We start from the raw sequence: 27,234 nt of genomic DNA, 5'->3' as shown, positions 1-27,234 counted from the left end.
GAAGGCATTCTTCCTGGCTTGACTCCTCACATGGCAGATAGAGACAGAGAGAGCAAGAAAGCTCTCTGGTTTCTTAAGGACACTAAGCACATCATGTGTGCTCCATCCTCAGGACCTCATCCAAATCTAGTGATCTCCCCACTTGCGAATACCATCTCCTTGGGAATTAGGGCAAATTTGGGGGAAACACAGATATTTAGTCCATAACAAACAAGAATTATTTTATTTCAATAATATTCCAAAAGCCTACTCCACTAAGCATTCTCATCACTGGAGCCAGAGCAATGCATACCCTGTACATGCCCACAGGTTTGAAGAACCTCCCTATTTGCACGAGGGCTGAAAATGATTGAGCTTCAAGAGTAACCCAGTACAACATTCTAAACAGATGCAAAACTTAGTTCTGGTACAAACCAAACAGTGCTACTTAATTATATTCTTACAGGGGCACCTGGGTGGCTCAGTTGGTTAAGCGTCTGACTTCAGCTCAGGTCATGATCTCACAGCTTGTGAGTTCCAGCCCCGTGTTGGGCTCTGTGCTGACAGCTCAGAGCCTGGAGCCTCTTCAGATTCTGTGTCTTTCTTTCTCTCTCTGCCCCTCCCCTGCTCACACTCTCTTTCTGTCTCTCAAAAATAAACAAACATTAAAAAAATTTTTTTAAATAAAAAAATTATATTCTTACAAAATATTCATGAGATTCTCCTCTTGTTCATGTAAAGGTCCCCAAAGAGACTTGTGTATAAGAAATTAATTTTTACCATCATGGCTTAGGGTTTGGGATCACCAACCAGCAAGGGCAACTTCAGGAATGATAAAGGGGTAAATGCATTTGTAGTGGTTTTTCCTCAGGATTACATAATAAAGAATTTCAAAAACATAAAAAAGTTGGATGCATTGTTCAATGAACAACCACCCAGATTCTATAATCATTAACATTTCCCTTTACTTACTTTCTCACACAATAATCTACCCATCCCTCAATGTTTCTGGTACATTTCAGAGTGAGTTTTACACATGCGTGCATTTCACCCCTGAATGTAACAGCATGCATTTTATTATTAGCAGGGTAGGGTTCAAGAATTATTTGCAGTTTTTCCAAGGTAAAAACTTATATATAGTAAAAGGCACTAACCTTTAATTTACAGCTCACTGAATTTTTATAAATGTAGACACTTGTGTAAGCCAACTCCTATCAAGATAGAACATTTCTATTACCCCAGAAAGTTCCATCCTGCCTCTTCCCAGTTTGTCTGTTGTACCTCCCTTCCTAAGACTACTGCTTTTCTTTAAGTTTTCACTGTAGTTTAATCTTAATTGTTTTAGAACTTTATATAAATTGAATACTCAGCACATAGTCTTTTGAGCCTGATTTCTTTCACACAGCATGATGTTTTTGAGATTCATCCACATTACTAGTGGTATCAAAAGTTCATCCTTTTTCATTGCTGAGTATTGTTACATCATTTGGATGTCCCACAGTTTATCCCTTCACCTGCTAATGGACACTTGGGCTGTTTTCACTTTAGTATTATAAATGGGTTAAACTTTTAAGGTTTATCATAAGACCCCTAAATAGTTGACCATCATCCCTTAAGCCCATCGCAGGTAAACTTTCAAATCTGGATGTGACATGAAATTATCCAGAACATATATGTGTTTGAAACATTACTCTAGGGACAGAATGGGATAGGGAATGAAAAATTATCCTCTACTTGATTATTGAGGGAGAAAATTAGTGTCCTAATAAATAATTCCTTCTGTGGAAAGGGCAATTATAATAACAAAGGGCACAAAAGCATAGTTTACTTTGTGCTTTTTTTAAAACTGGGGAAAGTGAAGTCTTACTTTTTGGCTGTTTTTTTTTTTTTTTTTTTTTTTTTTTTTTGCAATAAAAACTAAAAATCAGACAATTTTCCAATAGGTGATCCAAAATAGTAAGTGCAGATCAGAATACTTCAGGGTCCCTCTTCTGTGTGGGTCATCCCAAAGTCAACAGACAAGGCAAACTCTACTGTGGTGGACATCGGGATGTGTCTTGGGGTCTTGATTTCAGAGCTGAAGGCCTTACTCTCCAGGTCCTGAAGAATACTGTGTGGCCTAAGGCCATACCCTTTTCCAAGGGCAAGTCCTACCCAGAGCCTGATTAACACTGAGGTCAAGGCTCAGTCTCCTTGCCCCAAGGGGAACCACCTTGAAGGCCAGCCCAACTCCAGAACTCCCCATGGGGACAGCTAAGAATTTTTTTGGGACTCCCTCTGCCAGATCTGCTTCCTTCTCTTTCCTCTCCCAGCTGGAGATCTCACTCCCTGTTTAAACATCCTGCTAGTTTCCATTTCAGTGTCCAGGAATCCAACCTGCAACATCTGTGGATTTTATTCTTAAAAATCCTATCAGAAGGAGCCACGCTGAAGACTAATATTGCTCCTTTAAGTGGGTGGAAGCGGTCAGCATTCCCTTCCCTTCAGCCTGAATAGGTAACGAGGCATTTTATATATATATATATATATATATATATATATATATATAATTTTTATTATATATTATATAATTATATATATAATATATATAATTTATATATATTGTATTTTATATATTATATATTTATATATTATATATTATATATCTTTATATATAATGCATTTTTATATATTATATATTTATATATTATATATTTTTATATATTATATATAATTATATATAATATATAATAATATATAATATATAATTGTCAAATTGGTTTCCATACAACACCCCTTATCACAACAGGTGCCCTCCTCAATGCCCATCACCCACTTTCTCCTCTCCCTCACCCACATCAACCCTCAGTTTGTTCTCAGTACTGAAAAGTCTCTTATGGTTTGCCTCCTTCCCTCTCTGTAACTTTTTTCCCCCCTTCCCCTCCCCCATGGTCTTCTGTTAAGTTTCTCAGGATCCACATATGAGTGAAAACATATGGTATTTATCTTTCTCTGCCTGACTTATTTCACTTAGCACAATACTCTCCAGTTGCATCCACATTGCTACAAATGGCCAGATTTCATTCTTTCTATTGCCAAGTAGTATTCCATTGTATATATAAACCACATCTTCTTTATCCATTTATCAGTTGATGGACATTTAGGCTCTTTCCATAATTTGGCTATTGTTGAAAGTGCTGCTATAAACACTGGGGTACAAGTGCCCCTATGCATCGGCACTCGGGTATCCCTTGGGTAAATTCCTAGCAATGCTATTACTGGGTCATGGTGTAGATCTATTTTTAATTTTTCGAGGAACCTCCACACTGTTTTCCAGAGTGGCTGCACCAGTTTTCATTCCCACCAACAATGAGTGCAAGAGGGTTCTCATTTCCCACATCCTCTCCAGCATCTATAGTCTCCTGATTTGTTCATTTTAGCCACTCTGACTGGCATGAGGTGATATCTCAGTGTGGTTTTGATTTGTATTTCCCTGATGAGGAGTGATGTTGAGCATCTTTCCAACTGCCTGTTGGCCATCTGGATGTCTTCTTTAGAGAAGTGTCTATTCATGTCTTCTGCCCATTTCTTCACTGAATTATTTGATTTTTGGGTGTGGAGTTTCATGAGCTCTTTATAGATTTTGGATACTAGCCCTTTGTCCGATATGTCATTTGCAAATATCTTTTCCCATTCCGTTGGTTGCCTTTTAGTTTTGTTGATTGTTTCCTTTGCAGTGCAGAAGGTTTTTATCTTCATGAGGTCCCAGTAGTTCATTTTTGCTTTTCATCCCCTTGCCTTTGGGGATGTGTCAAGTAAGAAATTGCTGCGACTGAGGTCAGAGAGGTCTTTTCCTGCTTTCTTCTCTAGGGTTTTGATGGTTTCCTGTCTCACATTCAGGTCCTTTATCCATTTTGAGTTTGGTTTTGTGAATGGTGTAAGAAAGTGGTCTAGCTTCATTCTCCTGCATGTTGCTGTTTGAAAATGTGAACAGACCCATAATTGGTAAGTAAATTGAATCAGTTATCAAAAATCACCCAACAAATAAGATTCCAGGACCATATAGCTTCCCTGGGGAATTCTACCAGACATTTAAAGCAGAGATAATACCTATACTTCTCAAGCCATTCCAAAAAATATAAAGAGAAGAAAAACTTCCAGACTCATTCTATGAAGCCAGCATTACTTTGATTCCCAAACCAGACAGAGACTCAACAAAAAAAGAGAACTACAGGCCAATATCCCTGATGAATATGGATGCAAAATCCTCAACAAGATACTAGCAAATCGAATGCAACAGCATATAAAAAGAATTATTCACCATGATCAAGTGGGATTCATTCCTGGACTGTAGGGCTGGTTCAATATTCACAAATCAATGTGATACATCACATTAATAAAAAAAAAGAAAAGAACCATATGATCCTGTCAATAGATGCAGAAAAAGCATTTGACAAAATTCAGCATCCTTTCTTAATAAAAACCCTCGAGAAAGTCGGGATAGAAGGAGCATACTTAAACATTATAAAAGCCATTTATAAAAAACCCACAGCTAATATCCTCAATGGCGAAAAACTGAGAGCTTTCCCCCTGAGATCAGGAACACGACAGGGATGTCCACTCTCACTGCTGTTGTTTAACATAGTGTTGGAAGTTCTAGCATCAGCAGACAACAAAATGAAACCAAACGCATCAAAATTGGCAAAGATGAAGTCAAGCTTTCACTTTTTGCAGCTGACATGATAGTCTACACGGAAAACCTGACAGACTCCAAGAAAAGTCTGCTAGAACTGATACATGAATTCAGCAAAGTTGCAGGATACAAAATTAATGTACAGAAATCAGTTGCATTTTTATACAACAATAATGAAGCAACAGAAAGAGAAATAAAGAAACTGATCCCATTCACAATTGCACCAAAAATCATAAAATACCTTGGAATAAACCTAACCAAAGATGTAAAAGATCTGTATGCTGAAAATTATAGAAAACTTACAAAGGAAATTGAAGAAGATACAAAGAAATGGAAAAACATCTGTGCTCATGGATTGGAAGAATAAATATTGTTAAAATGTCAATACTACCCAAAGCAATCTACACATTCAATGCAATCCCAATCAAAATTGCACCATCATTCCTCTCGAAGCTAGAACAAGCAATTCTAAAATGTTTATGTAACCACAAAAGATCTTGAAAAGCCAAAGTAATATTGAAGAGGAAAACCAAAGCAGGAGGCATCACAATCCCAGACTTTAGCCTCTACTACAAAGCAGTAATCATCAAGACAGTATGGTATTGGCACAAAAACAGACACATAAACCAATGGGATAGAATAGAGACTCCAGAATTGGACCCACAAAAGTATGGCCAACTAATCTTTGACAAAGCAGGAAAGAATATCCAATGGAAAAAAAGACAGTCTTTTTAACAAATGGTAATGAGGCATTCATTTGAACTGGAACAGTAGGAGGAGCATTGGGTTTGCATTTAGAGACCATTGTGTAGACAAAGACATCCATGGTTAAGATGCCTGTGTCCTGAGAGGCACGCAGGACTGGGAACGTGAGCAGAAAAACACAGGTCCTTCCCCACCTGACGCACCTCAGCAGGGGCCAAAATTAGTGGTATGCAGTCAGTGGGGAAGAATAATGTGGTCCATGCCCAGCAACTCTGACATCAGCTCCTTCCTCATGGTGCTAAGCTATTGCTGAATTCCCTTGAATTCCATGCCACTCCAGGTGAAGAACAGCTTTTCTCTACTATTCTCTGAGGTCAAGATTGGTCCAGAGAGGGAAGAAAATATTATCTTGTAAGAAACAGTCCTAGAGGGAACTGCCATTTCAATAAGCCTTAGCTGTTGTTACAGTCAGATGTGGGGCACCTGGAATGCTTGTGTTTCTGAGCTTCTTGTGTATGCATTTCATATTTGCATGTTTTGTGAACATTTGAGATGTGTCAATACAATCAAGATAATCTCCTCTCCTTTTGGAAAGGCGTTATTAATTTGGTACCATATCTTGAAATGAATTCCATTTAAAACTGAGGGATAAGGGGAAAAATACCTGAGGAATAAGGTAAAATATATATACATATAAAACTGAGAATGGATGCAGGCAGAAGGTCAGGAGCTGTGAGCAGAACTTCTTTCACCAGAAAGTTCTTACTCCTTAGCATGCCTTAGGATCTCTGGAGGTCTTATTAAAACACAGATTCCTGGAGAAACTCCTGGTTTCTGAAGGAGCCGGTCTGAGGCCTAGGTAATACTGATGTGGCTGGTCCAGGGACCACACTTTGAGAATCAATGATTTAAGGCATGAGTTGCATCAAGGAACATGGCTTCATTTAATGGAACATATAAAATGACTTTCTACAATGTGAGAGACATTAGGACCCTAAGCATGCTATAAACATGAATGAATAAATTCATTTATTCCACTTCCTTGTTCTTTATTTCAATATGATCACAGTCAACCCACCTAGCTCTCCAGATGGTTGCGAAGATGAATTCCCATGAGGAACCCCACAGCCCACATGGGGCATTTGCAAAGCCTTTGTAGTGGAACCTCCCAGAGCTCATGATGGCTTTCTTATGCTTTTACAATAAACCCAATGGACACCTGCAGTCTCTGGCTCTGGTGGAGCCTGTTTCTCCAGGCTAGAGTATGCTTGTATTGCAAATCGAAGGCACCAGAGAGAACAGTGGCTGTCCAAGATGTAGCATCTTGTTATCCTATATTTAGAGATTTCCATGACAATGGCTCTTGTTATGAACTGTGTAAATGAGTGTTAGCCTTCTTGGTCTTCCCTCCATTCTGCTTCAGTGAAGTCTGTTGTGTCTGATGGTGTTGATGCCCTGCCCATATCCGTTTGGCTCATAGGACGTCATCTGAAGACAGTTTGTCTACATATGGAATGCTTCTTCTGCAAGAGGGTGTACTCTGAACAGAGGTATGTGTTCCCTGGTGGGTGGGGTGGTCAGAGTGCTGCAGAGTTTACAATCCTAGAAGAAACCCTTAATCTAAGAAGGACAGGCATTGGTGGGAAAATAGCCTAGGTTTCCTTCCCCTAGTGGGACAGTCCTGAAGTGGGGTCTGCATAGTTTCTCACTGGGTGCCCTGCTGGTTGGGCTCCAGTCATCCACCCTGCTAACCTGACAATAACACATCCTTTGCTGGCTCTCATCCTTCTTTGTCACTTCTCTCCCTCATCCTGTTTCCTGGGATCATGTTCCAAATAAACATTCTGTACTCAAATTCTTGACTTAGGGGCTGCATGCAGGGGGTATCCCAAACTAAGACTTCTGTCTCCACCCCAAGAAATGAGACTAGGCACAGCACAGATTGGTATCTCTCTCGATTCAATCCACTCACTTTAGCAATTACAGGAGAATGTCAATATCAATTAATATCAATACATCAATTTGACCTCCATTATTTGCCCCAAATAGTCATTTGAGTTGCTGGAGTAATTCAGATAATTTTTCCCCCAAAATCACAGAATAGTTTTTCCTCTGTCCCTTGGGTGCAGTGAGATATATTTGTCTTAATGTATGCTTAGTCAACAGCTTTGCTCCCTTTCAAAACCAAAGCTTGTATTCTCGACCAACTGCATGGGGCAGAGAAACAAAGATGGATTTTTTTTGTAGTAGAGTCAACTTTAACTTTCTACACAAGTCTGTGCTCAATGAGCCTGGGGTGAAATGGATTATGCAGAGTATAGACTTTGGTCATGCTTCATGTGTGAAAAGCATTTTAAAAAGTAGAGGCTGATTTACCACAGCCCATACTCATTGTGTTAAAACTGATAACGTTATTTGAACTGGATACTCCACATTCTAACATCCAGGCATTCTGAAATCATCAGCTTTTCCTCCCCCTGGAGAGTTTTCAGATCTGGGGCAAAGCTCTACGAGGATGTACAAACTCTCACGTTTCTTCATGGGGTAGTTAAATGTGGAACACATTTCCTTTGGTCACTGTATTTATTTGTGGTATGTGTGTTATCTGCTGAGCTGCTTTTCAGGGCTAGAACTCATACTGTCTCCATCTTTACTCCCTCCAGAGCTGAGTGGTCTCTTGTACATAGTAGATGACCAATAAACTTGAGGGAGCATGAGCAATTTCCTTAAGAATAAAACCAAGCCGCAAGGCATAGGATGCAGCATGCAATCATAAGCAGCACGTTGATCCTAAAACATGGGCCACTCACTCTGATTTTCCTGGGGTTCTAATCATCTGTAGGTTGTTATGGTTCCAAGATGAAGAAGCAAGTCAGTCAGCTTTTACTTCCTCATCTGTAAAAAAAAAGGCAATAAAATGTGTCATCATCCAGTATGCCCTTGTTGTTGTAAAGACAATTGGATAAAATCTTTAAAGGTATTTTGACTCTGGCCAACAGGAGATATATGAACATGTGGAGAACTGTGTTTTGAATGTAGTATCTTTACTGGCAATGTCTTCATACACGAGCCACAGTCATCAGTAAAATTTTCATGTGCTCAATGCCTAGAAAAAGCTCTGCTCTTTAAAGGCTCAAAATTTTAACGTTTATTTATTTTTGAGAGAGAGAGAGACAGAGCATGAATGGGGGAGGGTCAGAGAGAGAGGGAGACCACAGAATCCGAAACAGCCTCCAGGCTCTGAACCATCAGCACAGAGCCCGACGCGGGGCTCGAACCCAGAGACCGCAAGATCACGACCTGAGCCAAAGTCAGACGCTCAACTCACCAAGCCACCCAGGCGCCCCTAAAGGCTCAAAATTTTAAAAGGTCTGTCCTTTATAAGCCAGGCTTCAAAGATGTACTTTTTATTTGCTTGTTTTCAACTACTCTTGAAGGACAATGGGATACTCACAGTTTATGTGGTGACAGCTACTTTGTGTGTTCAAGAGGGCTGGCTGTACCCTGGCAGCACAAATCGAAAAAACATTTTCAGCAAGTTAGAGGCAAAAACAGAAATTCAAGGGGTTTGGCTATTTTGTGCATGGGAGTGGGGCAGCTTCACAGAGTCAAAGAACAGGTAGCAAGAGGGTTTTAATTTGGTTTGTATTTACCCTGAATGCATTCTGTTGACTCAGGAGCTACCTACTGTTAAGACTGGTAGGTGGGTTTTTACATTAAAAAAAAATCTGTCAGGGAAACCTGCATTTTAGTTGCTGAGATGTAAATATCAGAATACTTATCCTGTGCGTAAATCTCTAAGTTTTGAGAAGAGGCTAGCCCATTGTTGTGAGAGCAAAATGGTTCATCCTTAATACACATTTAAGAGAACAAAAAACATATTCAGTGTAGTTTTGCTTTTGTTGTTTGTTTTTTGTTTTTTACTTTATTTTTCATTTTTCTGGTTGGAGGAAAGATAACACCTGGGGAAGGGAGGCTCACCGGCCTCAGTAATCACACACCACCCCCTCGGTTCCCCAGACACTCAGGCAGATGATGAACAGAAACACAGAGGACCGAAGCTGAGAGGAGGCTCAATACCAAGCCCTGACGGGGTGGGGGGGGGGGGGTCGCAGCCAGGGGGCCAGGCGGAGGGCAGCCTCCAGTTCTAGGTCCGGCTCTGTGGGCACTTGGAGGGGAGCTTGGAGCCAATGGGCTCATTAGTACCTGGCTAGGGCTGCAGCCGCCCCATGGCAAATACGGGCTATCAAAGCCCTGTCAGCACTCCTGAATGGGACAAAGAAAAGGCGCATTAATGATTAACTCTGCTAAAAGCTCTGGCTTTTGTATTCCCATGGTGCCTGGCCTATCTGGCTGCCATGTGACCGGCCCGGGCCATTTTCTCGCAGATTGGGGAAAGCTAGTGAGCAAACACAGGTGGTTCGGAGCCGGCCCCGCTGTCAGGGACAACCGCGGACAGCACCAGCTATGCCTGGCCAAATTAGCTGTTCTGTTTGCCTCCAGTTTTGCTTCCTGGTGCTCTCACTTTCTAAGTCGAATGTCATTTTGCGCCCATTTTCAACTATTCACAAGAGGTGCGGAAAGGGAGAGGCCCCCCCGGAAAATGGGAAAGGGAGACACACCGCGTCATGTGCTTTGAACACCCCTCTACCCCCACCCGCAATAACATTTGGTGACCAAATGCAAAGCCTGGGTAAACTAATTAAAAACTCTCTGGTCTTTAACCCCTGGTCAGAGCAAATATATTCTTCTCAGAGGGAGTTATTTTAGTGATCCATGACAATGACGTCATAAGCCCACGCAGCGGCCCCCTGGGCTGGGCGCCCTAAGGTGGGGTATGGAATGGGCTGGCCCTTTGAAATCCGCCTTGGCCCTAGTGGCCACCTACAGTAGCGCAAGGGTAGGGTGACCTTGCCTAGTCCTGATGGAGAGTCAAGGTCCCTCTAGTGGCATTATTTGTTTAAATGCATTTCTTCCTTGGCCTACATCGGACAGACTTTCTTTTTCCTGTTCAAATATTTATATGTGCTCATTATTGCTCGCTGCTGCTTCAACTGCTCCCAATCACACCAGCAGCCATAAAGCACAGATTATCAGGGTCAGGTGATAAAGGCCCCTTGAGTCAACACCAGAAATGAACAGAAAATGAAATAAAGTTATAAAAAGAGGACAGCACAAATGTCTACAAAGAGTATATCAGCTTGCAGATATGCAAGCAATTAGCTACAACAGGAAAGACATTTTATCCAAACTATCAGTACCACTGACACAGATTACCAATGTTTGATATTTAAATACAGCGTTCTGCGGAACTCCCAGTTAAAGAAGCAAAACAAAACACAACCCTGCGAGGTCTTTCTACTCAAATGCATTTCAGGGTTGGTGAATATCAGGTCAAACACAGCTGCGGTGTGTGGGCTCCAGCTGACACTGACCCCAGAAGAAATGTGAGCAGCCTCTAGCCCTCAACCGCCAATCAAGGCTACTGTAATCTATCAGTGCCGCTTATTGTCCAGGGTGGTGGGAGTGTTTATTGTGTATAGTCCCCCTTCGTTCCTAAACTTTGATTTTTTTTTTTCTGATGAAGACTTGGTCGCCAGTCAGTACAGGCACCCAATGTCAGCAAACAACTTTAACGGATCATTACTTTTTTCTTCAGCTCATACATAATTGGCTTTCCCTTGCAAAAGCTTGCAGACAGGTGATGTCACTGTTGCCTGAATTACTTAGAACACAAAATTGTAGTTCAATAAGCATCCTCCAGTAGCCAAACCAGAAATAAGTGATTATGAGGAACACAATTATGAAACTGGCATGAAGGAACGTTCTGATGGGGCTGACCTGAAAAATCAGCTATTGGTGTATCTCCAACGATTTGTCTTCCCTTTTGTGTTCTTTTACTATCTAAACAGATATCATTGTATTCCTTAAATTCTTCAAAGTTACAGGTACAGAGAAAGTGTCCTATAGCACTCACTGATAACATGCAGTTATGGCTTAAATAATGATTCCTGATTGATTTTAGTCTGAAAACTAGTCTTTTCACACATCTCTAAAAGTTTTCAAGTTATTTATTTTTTGAAAAGTTCAATACAAAAATAGGGGACAAAATAACACAAAGAAACAAAATACATGGTAATAATAATGATGATGTTGCTGATGACATTTAGCTTTTATATGATTCTTACTCTGTGCCAGACATTGTTCTAAGCACTTTTCATATATTTATTCCTATGATCCTCACAACGAACTGTAGGGCATGTGCAGTTGTTATCCCCAGTTTGCAGAGAGGATAAGCAACTTTCCCAGGGACACATAGCCAGTTGTAGTGGTTGGGAGTGAAATCCAGGCAGTCTAGTTCCCAAAATAGATAAGTTAGTCTTCTTCCCACTTCTGCCCCTCCATTACCAAGTGTTCATCAGATTATTTTTCTAGTTAATAATATATCCATATAAAAATATGTACATGCATATTGCATATGCATTTGTTATTTTAAAACACAAAGTCTGGGCATTAGGGTTCAAACCAACTGGGGAGTTTCTGAGAAACTGTAGGACATGCCTCAGAATCATCCTACCAAGGGTATTGATTCCCTAATTCCCTGCCCTGTTTGATTAGTTGTTGGCACCTCAGAATTTTCAGCCTGCCTCAAATGCATCCCCACACTCTCCTGTGGCTAGAGAATTCCTTCAAGCAGAGAGAGGGTATCCCCACACTCTCCTGTGGCTGGAGAATTCCTTCAGGCAGAGAGAGGGTGGAAGCATGTTTGGATCCAGGCATGTCTGGATCCTTTGCATGTGACCCCTGGGGTGGGCTACCAAGATACAGGAGGAGCACTGACAGGGTGTGCTACAAATTTCTAAATCTCTCTGATCATCAACAGAAGAAGAGTGTATCTTTCTGAAGTGATTGCTCTGAAGAATTCTGCACTCACTTAAATGGATGTGTTCTGGTTAGATTTTTAAAAAATCAAAGACTTATTTTCATTCCCTGTGGTCCAAGCAACTTTAAGCATACAGAATATGTGACTGAAGAGTAAACAACATATCAAGGGCCAGATGTCTATGTTCCAGGGATTGGTTCCTGATATGTGCCATATGGGACAGTCATGGACAATGAGTGTCTCAAGGTCAACATTCAGGTTATTTCATGCCTGTTCACATACTAGGACCTGCTTGTAGTAGGCCCTTTATAGGTTTGGTTCAGTGAATAAGTGAGTGAATTTATGAATGGATGAACATTTGAATGAACAAATAAACCATGGGTGCCTAGTAGGTACTGGGAAGAAAAGGTCAAAAGAAACATGGGGGATGTGGAAGAGAATGGAAATCCAAGACTGAATAGGATAACTCTTCACCTATAGACTTTATGAGAGATTCCATCCTTGAGAGGAGGCCATGTTTAGAAGGCAGACCTCAATAGCATGTAACAGAAGCTGGACTTTCCCATTTTACCACTCTAATTATATTCAAATGTTTAATTAATTAGAAAAAAGCAGAGAGAATATTTATTTCTTGCTCCAACAGTGAAAATGGATTACTGACCTACATATTTAGAGAAAGCCAGGTTGTAAGTCATATATGAAATCTCAGGTCATGTGCTAAAAACTATCCACACACACACACACACAAAACCCCTTTTCTTTTTTCCTTCAGATTTTCAATGATTTAGCAAAAATGAAAGACTGTCAATGTTTGTCTATGTTAAAAAAAAAAGATATCAAATCAAAACCTGGAAGAATAGGAAACTAAGTTTAAAGAAATCAGAAAAAAGAAAATAATTAGGATTATAGTGAAGATAAATAAAATAATGAATACAGAAAAAAAAAACAGAGAAAAGAAACAAAGTCCCAAGTGAGTTCTATGAAAAGACCAACAAAACTAACAAGGCTTCAGTTAGGCTGACAAAGGGGGAAGGAAAAAAAAAAAAAAGATTGAACAGCACCATCAATCAACTGGATCTCTTTGATATTTATAGAACACTCTACCCAACAACAGTGGAATTAATACACATTATTTCCAACTGCCCATGAAACATGTACCAATTTTGACTATATCCTGGACCATTAAAAAATCTCCATAATTTTATAAGAATGTATATTATACAGACTATATTCTTGAGCCACAGTAAAGTAAAACTAAGAATAAGTAACATAACAAGAAAATCTCTAAATGTTTGGAAACTAAACACACAGTCCTAAATAGTGTATGAGTCAAAGAGGAAGTCTCAAGTCCTCAAACAGACAAAAACCTGAAATGAATAAAAATGAAAATACAATACATTTGTGTACACAGCTAAAGCAGTGCTAAGAGGGAAATTTATAGCATTAAATGTACACATTATGAAAGAGTTAAAGTCTCAAATTAATAAAATAAGTGCCCATCTCAAGAACCTAGAGAAAGGAGAGAAAATAAGTTCAAAGCCAGCAAAAAAAGAAACTAATAAAGGTAAGAAATTAACAAAATTTAAAACAGAAAACAATACAGAAAATCAATGAAACAAAGGGTGGATTCTTTGAAATGAAAATAAAACTGATAAACCTCTTAACAAGATTACAAAGAAAATAAAGAGAAGACAGAAATTACTAGTATCAGGAATGAAAGAGTCAATATCACGTCAGACCATGCAGACAACAAAATGATGGTAAGGAAATACTAGAAACCGAACTCAAAGCACATAAACTTGACAATTGAACTGAAATGAATGGATAAATTTATTGAAAATCACAAACTATCACAATTTCCCCAAGATGAATAGATATTTCAGTAGCCCTATTACTATGAAGGAAATTGAATTAGTGATTTCATTATCACCCCCAAAAGAAATCTTCAGTCCCAGATGATTTCACTGGAGAATGCTTCTAAATGTATAAAGAAAAATTAGCACTAATTCTAAACAGTCTCTTCCAGAAGACAAAAGAAACACTTCTTAATTCATTTTATAAAGCTAGCATTACCCTGATGCCAAAACCAGACAAAGACTTTGCAAAAAGAAAACTACACATCAAATCCCTCCTGAATACACACACACACACACACACACATCCTTAAAATATTAGAATAGAATACAGTAATATGTAAAAATAATTATATACCATGACCATATTGGATATACTCTAGAGATACAAGGCTGGTTCAAGTTTTAAAAATCAGTGAATCTAATTAACCATATTAACAGTCTACAGGAGAAAAATCACATGATTATACCAATCTACACAGAAAAAAGCACTTGACAAAATTCCACACCCATTCAGGATAAAAACTCTCAGAAAAATAGGAATAGAGGAGTACCTCTTCAACATGACAAAGGCCATTTACGTAAACCTACATCTAACATTATACTTAATGGTGAAAGACCACTTTCCCTTGAGACTGGGAGTAAGACAAAGATGTTCACTTTTACTAGTCTTATTCAACATGGTGCTGGAATCTCTAGCACATGCAATAAGGCAGGGAAAGTAAATAAAAGGCATACATACCCGAAATAAATAAATAAAACCATCTCTATTTGCAGATGACATGATTATCTATGCAGAAAATCCCAAGGAATCTACAAAAAAAAAAAAAATTCTACTAGAACTAATAAGTGAATTTAGCAAGTTTGCAGGATACAAGAGAAACACACAGGGGCACCTGGGTGGCTCAGTCACTTGAGCATTTAACTTTGGCTCAGGTCATGATCTCACAGTTCATGGGTTTGAACCCCGCATTGGGATCTGTGCTGACAGCTCAGAGCTTGGAGCCTGCTTCAGATTCTATATCTTCCTCTCTCCCTCTGCCCCTCCCCTGCTCATACTTTGTCAATCTCTCTCTCAAAAAATAAATAAACATTAAAAAAATTAAAAAAAAGAGAAACACACAAAAAGTAGTTGTATTTTTATATACAGTACTAGCAATGAACAAATGGACAACAAAATGCAATACCATTTATAATTGTTCAAAAAAGCAAACTGCTTATGTATAAATCTAACAAAACATATACAGGACTCATGCTTACAGCTATATAATTCTGCTGAAAGAAACCAATGAAGATCTAAATAAATGGAGACTACATACTGTGTTCATGGATTGGAAAGCCCAACATGGTAGAGTTGTCAATTCTCTCCAAATTCACCTACAGGTTTAATGGAATTCCTAACAAATTTCCAGCAAAACTTTGTATACATATATAAGGAATATTCTTCTAACATTTATATGGAAAGGCAAAGGGACTAAAATAGCTTAAAGAATTTTGAAAAACAAGAAGTGGAAGGAATCGGTGCACTGGATTTTAAGACATTATTTTTAACTACCATAATCAATACTGTGTGGAACTGGCAGAGAGATAGACACATAGATCAATGGAACAGAATACAGAGCCTGAAGTAAATCTACATAAATATGCCCCAAAGAGTTTTGACAAAATTACAAAAGTCATTCAATGGAGAAAAGATAGCCTTTTCAATAAATGGCACTGAAGTAATTGGATATCCATAGGCAAAATATGAACCTTGACCAAGTCTTAACCCTTAGACAATTATGGGCTTCAATGTAAAACTATACAATTTTTGGAAGAAAACATAAAACAAAATTGTAGGCATTTATGATGAAGTAAAGACTTTTAGACTTGATAGCAAACACATGATCCATGAAAGGAAACTTTTAGAAATCGGGCTTTGTCAAAATAAAAAATTTTGCTTTGTGGAGGACCCTGTTAAGAGGATGAGACAAGCCACAGACTGGGAAAAAATACTTGCAAATCACTTATCCAAAGAGAACTAGTATATAGAATACGTTAAAAACTCCCAACACTCCACAGCAAAGACCTATACAATCATATTTAAAACTGGGTACAAAGAGACATTTGATGGATATACAGATTGCAAATAATAACATGGGAATTAATTAAGGATTAGGGAAATCATTACCCATTAGGGAAATGAAAAATTGAAACCACAATGAGGAATAGTGCCAATACCAAACACTGGTTAAGATGAAAAGAAACTGAATCAGTCTTATATTTCTGATGGGAAGGTAAAATGCCGTAGCCAGTTTGGGAAACAGTTCACCAATTTCTTTCAAGACAAAAGAAACTACTACCATATGACCCAGTAGTGCTCCTGGACATTACCCCAGAGCAGTGAAGACTTATGCTCACATAAAAATCTGTGCACAAATATTTATGAAAACTGCATTCAAAACAGCCCGAAAGTGAAATAACTTTGATATCCTTCAGTGAGTTTTTTTTTTTTTTAGAGAGAAGAGGGGAATGGGAGCAGGGGAGAGGGGCAGAGGGAGAGAATCTGAAGCAGGCTCCATGTTCAGCATGGAACCTGACATGGGGCTCGATCCCAAGACTCTGGGATCATGACCTGAGTCAAAATCGGGAGTCAGATGCTCAACCAACTGAGCCACCTAGGTGTCCCCACTGAGTGAATTGTTAACTAGGATGTGCTACATCCATATCATGGAGTACTACTCAGCAATAAAAAAGGAACAAAGTACTGATACATACAATAACCTGGATGAATTCTAGAGAATTATACTGAAGGGAAAAAAATTAAATCTCCAAAGGTAGCATAAAGTGTCATTCCATTTATAAAACATTCTTGAAATGACAAAATATAGATTTCAGAAGTGGAGGGCAAATTAATGGTTGCCAGGGGTGAAGGAAAGGGTGCGATGGGAAAGACACAGTTTGCCTGTAAAAGGACATCATGAGGGAGACTTGTGGTGATGCAAATGTTTCAATATTGACCATATCAATGTCACTATCCCAGTTGTGATATATTATCCAATAATTTTACAATTGGCTAAGGAGTTCATGCAATGTCTTTGCATTCTTACAACTATATATTAATCTACAATTATTATAAAGTTAAAGTTTGAAAAAAAAAGCCTGTGCCAGGTTTTAACAAGGGTGACTTTTGAGTTTTTAAGCCAGATTGTATCTGCGGAAAAGCAGGAAAAAACAATTGTAGCCAGTGATCCCAATGCCACCCATTGGTTCTCCAGGGACTCATAGTTACAAACTCAAAGGCTTCCTTCCACATCAGTTCCCTTAAAAAATAGATAACCAAGGTACTCTCCCGAACCAAAAGAGCAAACTAAGAAACTGTTAAATTTAATGGTACAGTAATTTGTCTGAAAAACAGTTGGTCAGGTTAGTCACAGTATGTAACTAATCATAAAGTAACCTCCTTAAACTATATTTAAACTACATTTAATAAAAATATCCTTCTCAGGATGCATAATCATGATTTTAAAATACAGATTATTTAATTTACCAGTTGTATAAGCTCAATTACCACATTATTAACTACAGGAATGGATATTAACAAAAAAACAAAAGATCAGAGAAAGAGCTGGAGCTGAATCAATGCATATTTATCCATGTATTTATAATTAATACCCCAGGGGCGCCCAGGTGACTCGGTTAAGCATCCAACTCTTGGTTTTGGCTCAGTCATGATCTCAGGGTTGTGGGATCGAGCCCCATGTTAGGCTCCAATCTGGGCATGGAGCCTGCCATGCCCTTTGCCCCTTTCCCTGCTCATGTGCTCTCCCCTTCTCTCTCTCTCTTAAAAAAAAATTATATGTTTATATCCCAGAAACTTCTAGATAGAAATTGAGGCAACCTTAAATATTAAAACACTCTCACACCATAGCTACTCATCAATATGTCTTTTGTAAATGACACATCAAGCCAATATTGTTGGTTTCCCCTGCCTTTCCATCATTGGCAAAAATAGAAAAACAAAAACAAAAGACAGAAACAAAACAAAGCTTCAAAAAATGGAAAGTTTATTTGCAGCCAATTTTCTAGATCATGAATAATGTAGACATCTTCAGTAGGGATTCTGCACTTGGAAAATGCCACTTTCCTCCAGCTCTTATGCATGGTATGGTGGATTCCACATCTCACACTGTAGCAACTATTTTGCTCCCTGATTGGCTCTCCCAGGAGGAGCATCACTAATACTCACACCCACTCTGGGATATGGTCCTGGCTTCTCCTTGGCAGAGGGGGTCCCACACTTTCTAGTAGTCCATGGTGCTTCATAGCCCAATGAACACAAGGGGTCTCTTGAGCCCCACAAAGGTTTGAGTTCCCAACGGGAGCCTGCTCCCTTTGTGAAAGTGTAAGGTAGGGAAGTGATATGGTGTTAATCAATACACCCAGTGATAAATGTTTATCTTGAGCAGAAAGCAAATAAAGGCAGGTTAGCCAGCCATTTATTGCCTGCACAGTGGTTAGATTCACCGTCAGTGGCTGGAGCCTTTTCCAGCTCATGTGGCTTAAAAGTTTATCAACATTTTTCTTTTTTTCTGGAGGACAGGTTGGGAAAGATTTGCCAAGTCTAGTATTTATTTACTGTAAAAATTTCACAAATGTATGGTTGCTTTTATTTTTTTCCCAAAGGCACAGGACCAACTTTGGAAAACCTGCTTGTGTTAAGGTAAGCCCCCAAATCCCGACCATATATGGAAGAGGTGGGGGGATTTAAGACTAGTGCAATATTCTCAAGGAAAGCTCTCCTGTCTATATTCTTTGGGTACTCTCAGGTACCTTCCAACTTTATAGGACTCTAGTTAAGAGCTGGTTAAAATGGATTGTTGAATTCTCAGAGTTTGTGATGCAGTGCATTTGGACAGGGGCCCAAGAATGTACATTTCTGACAAGTTTCCAGCTGAGGCTGATGCTCCTGGTCAATGAACCCTACTTTGAGAACCACTACTTTAACCTGCCATTCTTAGGTTTTCCATATTTTACATCAGTAGTTTGACTAATGTTCTGAGAATAAGCACATTAAAACCCTGCATTTTTTCTGAGCAAAGCAGAATTTCTGGGCCTTGAGGAAAAGGTGGGAAAATAATCCAATAGTTGGAAGCAATTGGAGTAGCCATCCAAGGTCAAAAACCAAACATAGTTAGCATGGCTGTTCACTAGAGGAAAAAAACAAAAAAACAAAAAAAACAATTGGCCACCCTAAGAAAAATCAGAGGCCCCAGCACAGTGTTTTGAATATTCCATTTGAGGATCCCCTGAACTTTGCGAAGTTCAATAAGAAAGCCAAAGCCATGCCCTTACCCATTTATTTGGGCAAGTAAATTCTAACTTAGCCTGGGGCATAAATAAGGTCAGCAGGAGGATGTTGAAAAGCTGGCAGTTTAACTATACTAGTTTACTTAACTCAATAACCCTTGAAACAGAGGGTGTTATCTTGATGTTAGGAAGAAATCGACTCAGTCAGCATTGCATTGTCTAGATATGGCAGAGCCAAGATGGAGCTCAGGTAGTCAGATGCCCATTCTCCTCGATACAGTATATTCTTAAAGATTACAATTACCCAATGGGCATTTGTCCCACATGGATAAGTCACTGCATGTGGGACTCCTGGAAGAAAAAGCATGGCTTTGGGTGAAGAAGCTTTCTGCTCTTGAAGCAATAAAAGTATCCATTATAGAACAAGGTCCTGCTAAAGGGATCCTGGTGTTGCCACAGATTGATTTCACATGTTCCAAAAGGACTTTATCCAACATGGCAATTAGAGTTGACCTCAGATTTATTCTAACTCTGGAATAAGCAAGCTGAGGGCTAAAAGCAATTCCCTCTGACTCAAAGAGGAAACAGATAGTCCTTATTGAAATTAGCCATACTGACATTTTCAGACATTATCATGAATGCTTGTGACAGAGGCTGTTTTTATTCCCTGAGATCCTTTCACCCCTTGTCCACAGTAGTATTTTCCCAGTTTTTAGCAGGGCCCTTGGCTACTCATGGAGAAGACCACATTCCTGAGCCTCCCTTGGGGCTGGGCAGGGCCATGTGACTAGCTAGGCCAATAAGGTAAAAGCAGAAGTGTGGAGCCACTTTGTGAATCCTTCCTTCAAAGGCAACTAATCCAGCCTCCTGCCTAAAAACAGAATATGGTTTGCCATCTTGGATCATGAAGACCAGGGCCATAGCTTAGAGATAGCTGATTAGTGAGCTGTCAGGAATTTATGGAGCAGATTTAGATTTTATGTCTGAGGGAAATGAATTTATTTCTTGTTTCGTTGTGGATCTCTGTTACTTGTGGTCAAACCTAGTCCTAAGTAATGCAAATACATAAATCTTTGGCAGATTTGAACCATGACTTTTGCATTTGTTTACTTTGGTGCACAAGAATGGCTTGTTCCAAACATACATAGGGCACATACACGCACACAATTACAAGAGAGGTTGGTGATCCTTAATCATCATTTGGATGACCCATTTCTTCTGCCAGACTTTTTAATGCCTATATTAAATATTTTTTTTTGCTATGTCTAGCACAAAACTCGGAAACAACAATCTATCATCATTTATATGTTAATTTCATTTAAATAAATGACACTGTGAACAAAGTACATCTCTGCAGTGCATGGAAAACATATGGGTGTTAGTCTACAAGGGGTTATTAACTTTACACTTCCCATCTGGAACCCATAAAGGATCTGTTCTCTGAGATAGTAAAGAACCAAGGTCATACTATAACTTCACATTTGCAGTAAATAAGAAGGCCTTCTGATGTTTGAAATTAGGACTTACCACTCCTATAACAATTCTGAAAAGACACAATACTGCTTCCTAGACTCCCGTTTGCACAAAGGCCCTGACGTAACTACAATCTGTGTGTATTAGGAAATTCTAACATGAGTTATGACACCTAAAAGGCATTTGAAAAATCACTGAAATCCAGAAAGTTGTATTTAATCTTCATAATCTTCTCAACGATATACTAATCAGTTCTGTTATTAGCAAGTCAACTGTCAGAAGGAAACTGTAGTAAATTATGTATGTGCCACGCTGTTACACCAACAGTCAACTTTGAATGCCAGCACACTTTGAGTTTTAATATTTATGGCAACAATCCTGGCAAATAGAAGTATTCCTGCAAAAGAAAAAAATCTGAACCCCCCCCCCCCTCACAGATCTTAGGTTTTAAGAAAATTTGTAAGAATATGAAAGTAGATGGATTGGAAGAGAAGCTTAGTAACCTTGCTTTGGAACTTGCTAGGTTGGTTCACATTCTGCTTTACCACTTACTAGCTGAAGTAGATGTGGATGCTGCTGATACTCCACTCAGACCACCTTGGCTACCTTCTCTGTTTCTGTGTCCTCTCTCCCAGCCTTGGTGTCTTCTGCTTTCAACAGCCCCAAATACAGGACTCTTGTTTGGTGTCCAGTTCCTAAGCAGAAGCCACTTTGCCCATCTGGCAGACAGAACCAGAAACGCCTGGTAGTTTTACATGCTCCCAGAATGGTCCCTAGCCAGCCAACTAAGGGTGGGGGAGAATGGATTCCACTTCCTGTTGGGAAAAACTGAGGGGTATTTTACACCTTGGAGTTCCCCTATCAGATCATGAGAGAGAGCACACTATGGAACTTTTCCTAAATCTTGCCCTTGCGATCTTATCCTTTCTTTTGGGAGTGTTTCCTTATAAATTGCTTACTTGTGATTCCTTTTGTCAGGATCTGCTCCTGGGGCACCTGACCTAAAACAGTGGTTTGCTGATGTTTGGACAAGTTATTTCTCTTTGTTTCTTCCTCTGAAATCTGTAGGCAATGACTATCCTCACTTTGTGGTGCTTCTGTGAGGTTTAAAGATCACTTAGCCCGCCTCTGGCAGGTGTTTGGAGTACAATCAGTGTTATCCAAAAGGGATGCTCGCAGAGGAAGGTATGCCACCATTTTGTTCATCTTTAACTCACCCCTTCCCCTTTCTCTTCAAAACACATACAGCAACTGGTGAAGTATGGTCGACTACATTTTGTTCATGCCCTGCTCTGGGTTATCAACTCCTCAGGGGAGAGATGGCATCTAGAGTGTGCCATGATCCCAGTTTGCCTGGGACTGTCTCAGTTTTAGCACTGAAAATCCTGCATCCCTGAAACCTCTGTCTTGCACAAATCAGGATGGTTGTCACCCTATACATTTTTTGTTTCTAATTGTGCCTTACCATCTAAGCACACACGTGGGCATGGACTTGATACTCAATACATACTTGATGCAGGAAGTATCAGTGAAGTATTGATGTATGAGTACCCATGACATTTCCTGACATGCCTTTTGGTCTGTTTTCTCTAGGAAGGTGTTTGTGGGGACCCAAAATAATCACAAGAGTCCTTGAAAGTGGAAGAGGAAGGCACAAATGGGGAGTTCAGAGGAAGATGTGACTGTAAAAGACAGACACAGAGGAAGGACTCAAAACTCCACCCCTGCCATGTTGGCTTTGAAGATGGGCAAAGAGGCTGTCTCTGGAAGCTGGAATGGGCAAAGAAACAGATTCTCCTCAGGCAATGAATGGCCCCCTAGAACCTCCAGAGGTGCAACAACCCTGCCCATATCTTGATGTTAGCCCCATGAGGCCAATGTTGGACCTCTAACTTAACAGAAATGTCAGAAAAGAAATCTGTGTTTTAAGCCACTGTGTGGTCACTGGTTGCAGTAGCCATAGAAAATGAACACAGACCCCTTTCAGAATCTACGGAAAGTGACATGTACGGGATGCCTGGGTGGCTCGGTCAGTTAAGCATCCTACTTCCGCTCAAGTCATGATCTCCAGGTTCCTGGGTTCGAGGCCGGCATTAGGCTCTGTACTGACAGCTCAGACCCTGGATCCTGCCTGGGATTCTGTGTCTCTCTCTTTCTCTGCCCCTTCCCCGCTCATGCACGTGCACGCCTGCTCTCTCTCTCTCTCAAAAATAAATAAACGTTAAAAAAAATTTTTTTAAAGTGACAGGTACTTCTTGCAAGGAAAAAAAAATGCATTCAGTTTTAGGAATTTCCAGATGATGGACTCCAGGTAAAGGATTTCAGTTCAGATGTCAAGGGCTATATTCCAGATGGAAAACAACACGCAGTGAACTCTAAGAAAGACTAAATGCTGCTGGCCTCAGAACATATGATTACTGCGTGTGTACCGCAGTTACGGAAAGCAAGAGTCTGGAGTGAAAGCCACGCTCCACATATTGAGGTTCAGGCTTCGGCTGCAGAGGTGAGCAGAGGGAAAGGGACCAGCTTCAGTTCCTCTCATGTCATACTGGGGTATGTCTTTCCAGTTCCAAATGTCCAGTTTCAGCTTTGAGAACACTGCACTGGGCACCGGCAGGGCTAACAAAGATGTAATGGGCAGGGTGTTCCAGTGGTCTGGCATTCTGATGGGGACCAGCACTACAGAGGCTCGGCATTCTGTTCAGGATGGGCATATTCAGACTGGAGGGTTCAGAAAAGTCTTGAACAGCATCCCCTGGGGTATTCCAGGCACAGACCACAGTTTGGAACAGAGGCCCAGGGTAGGAAGGCAATAGAAATGGAAATAATATCCTTTGAATATATTCTGGAAATAATGAGATGGCTATTTAAAAAATGCAACAAGGGGCGCCTGGGTGACACCAGGTAAGCGCCTGACTCTTGATTTTGGCTCAGGTCATGATCTCACAATTGGTGAGTTTGAACCCTTGCATCCAGCTCTGAGGTGACAATGAAGAGCCTGCTTGGGATCCTGTCTCTGCCCCTCCCCAACTTTGCAAGCGCTCGCACGCGCATGCTCTCTCTCTCAAAATAAATAAATAAACTTAAAAAAATAAATGGAATAAAAAGTAGAAATGCAACAAAATATAAATATAACTCAGAGTAGGTGACATCCTTTCAGTGCTTCTGTGTGTGTAATGCTCACTTACCCTAAGTGTGGTCCTTCGATGAGGCACAGATCTCCTCCCTGCACAAATTTCGAAGCATCTGACCCAGTTGTCTTCTTGCCACATTTTAATTTTGACTACAGAAGCTTTTAAACATTTCCCCTCTTCTTTCTCAAATAGTTGGCTCTGATTGATTTTAAACATTTAAACATAGGAAGAGTCCTGTCCTTTTGGTGTTTTTAAAGAAGTATTATAGGCTCTAAGGAAAATTTTATTACCCAAGATTGTTTTGAATAATGCTGCCCCTATTTGAAACAGAATAGTTCCCCAAAATTATTGCTATAAAGAAACTACTACCCATCTTACTGTAAAAGTTGTCCTTGTTTATTTAAAACCAGTACAAATTACTGTGTCTGTGAAATACAATAAATCAAATGAGTAAAAATACATTGTAAATTACTTAATAGCCTCACAAATGCTAACTCTGTATTCATATTTATGATTAAGTAAAAGCAGATTATTAAAAAAATCTACTTTAATTTTTATTTTTTGTTTTTATTTTTTAAAGGTTTATTTATTTTGGGAGAGAGAAAGAGAGAGAGAGTGCAAATGGGGAAGGAACAGAGAGAGGGAGAGAGAATCCCAAGCAGCCTCCACAGTGTTACTGCAGAGCTCAATGCAAGTCTCAATCCCATGAACCATGAGATCATGACCTGAGTCGAAATCAAGACTTGGGCACTTGACTGACTGAGCCACCCAGGCACCCCTTCAGTAAATATTTTTATATACCTGAAATTTTTTTCCAAACTTCCCTACCAGAGATTGACGTTTCCCTGTAGTTTCTTCTCATGCTTCTTCCCGGGAAGATTTTGGGTGATCTTTTGTGATTTTGTGTCCTTTGTGTGGTGACATTTTTTTCAAGGTCTGCCTGGCACACAGTCCCCACATAGCTCCTGGCATGAGGGACAGGTGATGTCTGTGTTCATCACAGAAAGAAACTTGCACAGCTGGTCAGGTCTGCTCCAGCTATGCCCTGTTGTCTAGTATGGAGACCTGGCCAGGTACAGCCTGGGAGAAGAGGTAAAGAGGGGTCCCAGGAGTGGGTCTGGCCTACCTAAGAGTGACAAAACACAGGTAAGGTTTGCAGTGTCCATGATGGGAATTCACATGCAAGTGATAATGTATTAAAAAGTATTCCCAGGGATGGTGAGTGGGTGGAAGAAGTAGAGCACAAAGCAAGAAAGTCAGGCAGGTGTGTGATCTCAAAAGTGTTCAGAAGGTAACTTCAGCCTGACCCTGAGGGGTATCTGGTGCATAATGTGTGTCTCAGAATTTTCCCTCCCCAGGGCAAGACCACTGGCCTGCTGGGGCAAAGGTGTGGTGGTGTAAATTCCCAGGCACTTCTACTGTGTGTGTGATGGGGGCAAAGGATTTCTGGTAGCTGAGGGTGGAGCCCCAAAGGGAACTTGATGCTGCCATCCCACCTTGGAAATGAGCACAGCAATCCTCCTTAATTCTATTTATCATCTATTCCTGACATCATCCTGGGGCCTGATGCACACACAGTACAGCTCTGGGGGATTACAATCAATGCAGACTTTGAGCCTCTTGTCTCCTTAACTTGATCGTAAACAACCATACAGATTAAAATAACAAATAAGACGATGTCCAAAAAAATAGTGTGCTGATCTCTTCTTGGCCAATCATTCTCATTCTCTTTGTTATAATGCTGTATCATAGACTTGAAATAAGGATATCCTGAACCTCTTGCAAACAGACATATCAGGAAGTTTAAACTCAACTTAGATTGCTTGATTGGACCATTCCATTGCCAAGAATTCTGAGGCCAGGTGTGAATTTGGAGGACAAGGTGGGTGTGATCGATTAGGAATGTCTGCCAGGTGTGAGTTCAGAGAAAATGGGTGTGTTCAATTAGTAATGTCTGCCAGGAGCTCAGGAACAGGAAGGGTGGCCCTTGGACCAGGTAGATTCTACCACTGCTTTCCTCTTGTCAAAGCTCCTCAGGACAAATACACCTTAGTCTGCACATTTAGCTAAATGAGTTGGTCAAGAACACATTTCCTTTTCCTTTTAAAAAGAAAAAAAAATCTCTCTTTCCCTCTTTCTCCCTCCCCTCCCCATTTTATCTCATTTTTGTGCTTATAGGTTTTTATTCTATAAACACTTTGCAGTCTTTGTGACATGGACTCATTCAGGACATGTTTACAGTACTTAATGACATCTCCCTGAGAAATAATGAGAATGCCTTTAAAGGTTGTCTCCTCCCGTGCGTGCAGAGGGACGGCTTGCCAGGCCTGCAAGATGAGAGCTGAGGGTCTGGTGGGGGAAAATTGACTTAATTTCTTTTCACCACATGAAATGGAGTGTCTGGGTGATCTGACCTAAATGCATGGCCTAAAAACCAATTAATTCTGAATTGTGAATTTGTGAGCGCGTCTAGCTGTGTGTGGAATTTCCGATGAGGCAGACAATGCATACCTGGCTTATTTGCAAAATGTGAAGATTTTTCCACATAAATATACCTAATGGTCAGTGATTAAAGCACAGATTCAATCACTTTGCATCTTAGCTCCAAGCCCTGAGGCAGCTCCCCATGATCTTCCCATAGAAATCCAAGTCCTGACCTGGCTTTTCCAGCCTTCAGCAGCTCTAGCCTCCCTTCTGTTTGGTTGAACATCTCCTCTGGGTCCTTCATTGCTGCCATCAGAGGGGACTTTTGAGTCCCAGGATCCAATGCAGAAGTTTGTTTCCTGCCGTAATGATTTTGAAATCAGGATATGCCTCTCAGTGAGTACACAGTCAGAAAGATGGTGAGGTGAGTCTGTGGATGTAGGAAAATGGCAGGCTCACCTTCCCTAAAGGGCCTGCGGAGTCCCCACTGCTGTGCATTTACTTGTTCTATGTCCTCCACCTGTTAAATTAACTCCAATGTTATCATATTCAGTTTAATTCACCTAATGTTCACTGAGGCTACCATGCCTGTGACACTGATTTGTTTTGGGGAAAAAAATTAACCAAACATAAAATCTGCTTCTATGGACCAAATAAGAAAAAAATGGGAGGGAGTATAAATAACCATAACACAAAGATGTGGGGACCAGTAATAGAGCTGTAACTAAACCAGTATCAGAACACACAGCAAGGAGCTGGTGGTGGTGGTGGTGGTGGTGTGTGTGTGTGTGTGTGTGGTGGGTATATGTGTGTATATTGTAT

General features: G+C 40.1%; 1 long non-coding RNA gene across 1 annotated transcript; it reads left to right on the top strand.

Moving 5' to 3' along the window:
• The first annotated feature begins 6,782 nt into the window (after positions 1 to 6,782).
• Positions 6,783 to 22,783, top strand: LOC123580567. The gene is made up of 3 exons (XR_006703366.1): positions 6,783 to 6,906; positions 18,758 to 18,794; positions 22,448 to 22,783. It is a non-coding gene; the product is annotated as an uncharacterized LOC123580567 (long non-coding RNA).
• Positions 22,784 to 27,234: the final 4,451 nt, after the last annotated feature.

This window comes from Leopardus geoffroyi, chromosome A3, assembly GCF_018350155.1.
Source record: "Leopardus geoffroyi isolate Oge1 chromosome A3, O.geoffroyi_Oge1_pat1.0, whole genome shotgun sequence".
NCBI classification, from domain to species: Eukaryota; Metazoa; Chordata; class Mammalia; order Carnivora; family Felidae; genus Leopardus; species Leopardus geoffroyi.
The sequence above is the reverse complement of the archived record's forward strand: the minus strand, read 5'-3'. Positions and strand labels throughout refer to the sequence as shown.